This window comes from Vitis riparia, chromosome 17 (genome assembly GCF_004353265.1).
Source record: "Vitis riparia cultivar Riparia Gloire de Montpellier isolate 1030 chromosome 17, EGFV_Vit.rip_1.0, whole genome shotgun sequence".
Taxonomy (NCBI): domain Eukaryota; kingdom Viridiplantae; phylum Streptophyta; class Magnoliopsida; order Vitales; family Vitaceae; genus Vitis; species Vitis riparia.
In genome coordinates, this window is record NC_048447.1 from 11300996 (window position 1) to 11305533 (window position 4538).

Here is a 4538-nt window from a genome sequence, read left to right on the forward strand (position 1 = left end):
TTGGTGCAAAATGGTTGATGGTTGTCATGCCATTGGCATACCAACTCTGCAGCAGGGCACCACTATTTTATCATGTCTAAGATACACTCATTGGTAAGCTTTTGAGAGAAGTGCTTTCCTCAGATTGAAAATGTCAGCCAAATGATGGCTGAGTTTCTTCCTCCACAACTCCAAGCCTTTTGATCTTGATAGAGCAATTTAGTAAATATTCCTGTCAGAAATTAGAATTGAATCTGCATTATGGTCATTTCCAGAGATTCTGAATGGTTTTTGGGATTCTCTCTCAAACCATGAATGGCATTCCCTTGTTTAAATTTCTCCTGTTTTCACATTTGGATTTTAGTCCTTCTATTTCCATTCTCTGCATCTGTTTGGTTTATCAGAAAGCTAAGGAAAATAAAAGAAAATAAATTGTACTTGCTTTTGTTAACCAAACTGAGCTGTGTTGCAAGCCATGGTGTTTTTGAGTATGAGACAAGCCTAAATTAGAAATTAAAAAATATTTTAAAAAATAGAAAATATGATGTTTTTAAACAATATTTTTAGTTGTTTTAAATTTAATTTTTTATTTTTTAAGAGTTAATAATTATACAAATATAAAGATTGGGTAAAAATAAAATATTATATGTTAAAATTATTTTTAAAAACATTTATGGAGGGTTCTTAGTATATGAATATAAATTAAATAATAATATTTTGGTAAAATATGATAAAATAAAATAAAAAATAAAAATTTTAAAAAATCATTGATTAAATAATTATTCAGTGAAATTTGATAAACACCCAAGTACTAGGAATTATTTCCAATATCTCTCCAAATCACTTAAATTAGTAATACTATTTTGTTATAAATTTAGCTTTTATAAAATTAATAATATTTATTTGCTAAATGGGTTTACAAAATACGCTCAGCGGGAGTTCCAATCGCACGTGTGACGGCTCAAGCCCATAACAGGGAGCACGTGGGAACACATTGCTTGCCGTTTTTAAACTCCCGTGAGGGGCTTAGATGGGGTGGAGCACATAGAATCAAAACCAGAGAGAAGGGGGAATTGCGGGAAGCGCAGAAATATGAGTGCAATGAACAAAGCTGGAGATTGGGCCTTCAAGGCGCTCGTGGGGGGCCTCAGCGTCGCCACTGTTTATCTCTCCGCGACATTTTCCGTCAACGTCTACAGAGGCTTCGCTTGGCACAAAGCTCAAGCTGTATACTCTATCTTCCTTCTTCCATTTTCCAATTGAATCCCTAGGTTTTAGCATTTTTTTTTCCAATTAATTCTGTCTATTTGGATCATTTCTGATTGTTTTATGTCTTATTGTTTTGTTTGTTTGATTCCCCTTGCCTTCTCTGAGTTTCTGTAAATTTAGGTGATTAAGAAAAAAATAATTTCTTTTAAAATTGGTGTATTTTCTGATGTGAAATAGGTTTCTTTATATTTATGGAAATTCTAAGGTAACCTTGTGATATACCTTACCCTGATCTGAATTGTTAAAAGAAAAAAATCTTAAAATATTAGCAATTTTACAAGTCTCTCATTCTCATTGGATCATAGTGGGATCCGTTTGTAATTGACCCGTATAATTATCGTGGAGTCATTAATTTATTTTATATAGATAATTAAAAATAAATGTTTGTAATAGGATATGCTTGTAAAGAATTTGATGTCGGCTAGAACCTACAAGAGTGACCAATGATTGAGATCCTTGAGAGAAGTCGCGGATGTGATGTAGGACAACGGAAAATATAAATGTAGAAGAGAAATAGGAACAAGAAAGGAATCAGATGAGAAGAGAAGGAGAAATTAGATGAGAAATTGTGAGAGAACAAGAAGAGAGAGAAAAGACACAATTAAAAAAAAAATATATATATATATATATATTTCCCAAAAAGAAGAATAATAACCTTATTGTTATAATTGACCTTATTTATAAACAATTCAAGATACTAATCCTAAGGAAATACAATTCTAATTTTAATTGTTCATTGAAATAATAGTGATGAGAATTGGAATTAAATTAAAAAGCTAATTATAAAAATATTAATTTTAAGGAAAATAGGAATCCTACTTTGAGCACAAATAGGGATTCCTGAATTTTTACTTCCATGTTATAATATGAAGGTTATGCTTCTTAAGAGTTAAGAGTAGAAGTTAGGTATTTGATATGTTGAATAGATTGATTTGATCAATACCCTTAAATTGCAGCTTGCTATCCTTTTTAATGGATTAGTAGATTTTAAAAGGATAAACTTACCATTACATTTTAATCCCTATCATAATGGGTGACATCAAGGTCATACAACCAAGGAGACCTAAGAGAATAAGAACAGCATCCATGGGAAGAATATCACACCAAATTCTGTATGGTAATGGGAAATAAATATTTTTTACACACAAAGAATGAAGTTATATTTACCCAAGCTACTTGATAGGGATAGGATGTGGTTCGGGTTGAAGTTTCATCTTAGCAACAATAGCTTTAAAAATCACATTCATAGAGTTGTCACTATCAATTTTCTTTCTTTCAAATAGGTTATCTTAAGATGCGAGAGAGAGAGCGTGGGCGACCCTGCGAGCGAAGAGAGAGAAGGGGATAGCAGGGCGGAGAATCGAGGGAAGAGGAAGAGAAAAAGCTTCGTGGTGGAATCAAAGGAGTTTGAAATAGTGTCTGAGGAGAAAAATGGTAAGAGCTTTGCCATTATCTCGGAGAGCAAGGGAGGGGTAGTTTCTTGGGTCCGGCTAGGGCCGGCGAGTGTGGGTCTACTCTTAGAAGGGCTGACACAGTGCTTGAAGGACGGAAAAGATGGTAAATGGGAGAAAGGGTGGAAGGAAAAAGGGAGGGTCTACTCTCTGGTAAGAGAGACTAACAGGGCCGGGAGTTTCATCCGCTTGGGGGTGACGGATCAGGAAAAGAGGAGATTTGGGATTTGTATACCAAAAGGGAGAGGGGAAAAGGGAGGATGGGTGTCGTTGTTGGAGTCCCTCTTGTGGGCTGGATTTCGGCGCGAAGGAAAAGCAGTGGAACAAGGGCCAGGGGAGTCGGGCAGGTCATATGCAGAGGTGGCCAGGGGCTCGGGGTTAAGGGATTCCGCAAGGGTTAGAGTAGAGCTGAAAGAGGAGGATATACGGAGCAACGTGAACAGACTGAAGCATTGTCTGATAGGGAAATGGAAACCTAATTCGGCTTGCGAAGAAGTTCTATCGAGGCTGGGGTGGACAGCGGCAAGAGCGTGGAGATTGAAAGGAAAGTTAGGGCTGGCCAGACTGGGAAAGGGCTGCGCTTTGATGGAATTTGAGACGGTGGAAGAAGCTAAGTGGGTCCTTGCCGCGGGGGAAAGATCAGTGGGAGGACTCCATTTGGGCTTGGAGATGTGGAGTCCGAGATTTGGATGCGTTGCAGAGGATGAAGAGAGGAAAGATGCGTGGGTAAGGATCATGGGGCTCCCAATCTCGTTGTGGGTGCCGTCGGTTCTGAGGAAAGTGGGGGATGAGTGTGGCGGTTTCGTAGGAATTGATCCTCAAACAGAAAGGAAAGAGGATTTGGAATGGGCAAGGATTAAGGTTAGGATGAACGGAGGCTTCTTGCCGAGTTCGCTGGAGATTGGGGTGGAAGGGGAGATGTACGTTGTATCCCTGTGGTGGGAGATCCTGCCGGCATTGGGAAGAAACCAGGGGGATGGGCGTGAGGATGCTGGACGGGGTGATCGCTTTCCACGCGCGGGTTGGTGCGTGGGAGAGAAGCTGGGCGCTGGAACCAAGGAGCAGCGCCGGTCAGAGGAAGTGACGGGAGAGCAGGTGGGAGGGGAAGGGGGAGAAGTGTTTGAAAAGTGGGCCCATGTCGGGCGGGTGGCCCGACAGAACTCTGGTCCAGCGGGTGATGGGTCAAGCTCCTCTGGATCGGGGCTTGCCCTCGTGGGTTTGAAGCGGGATAGCGGGCCAGTGTTCCAAGGCCCAATGGAAGCAGGTGGGTTAGAGTGTGGGCCGGCTGAGGTTCAAGCCCCTGATGGAATGGCGCTCCTGGCCCATGGGCCTGATGTTTCGGCTGGGGGTCTTCTGGGCCAAAGGCAAGCCAAGTTCATGGGCATAGGCCATGAAGAAAATCTGGGCCTAAAAATGGAAGGGGATTTTATAAAGTGTCGCGAGAAGGAGATCTTTGGAACGCAGATGCCGGCTCCCCTGTGCTCCATGGCAGAGAGAGCGATCGTGGAGGAAGCTCTCAGGTACGGGTCCTCTTAAATCTTAGGGTTGGGGATTCTTCTCCCTCTTATTCTTCTCTTTTTGGTCGGACTCCGGCGAGGGAGTATTGCGACCTTTCTGGGGATTTAAGGGTGAGCCGCCAGCAAGAAAACAACATAGAAGATGCAGCTTCAGGGGGGGAGCCAGCGCGAAGAGAGGGCTGTTGGGATTTAGTTGCGATTAATGGCGATGCTCTTGAGGACCAAAACCCGGACTGGATGCCAGCCGTGTCTGGATCCCAGGCCCAAAGGAGTGTGAAGGAGACAGATTGGGAAGAAAGCAGCTTGGCTAAGTTCAGCAAGC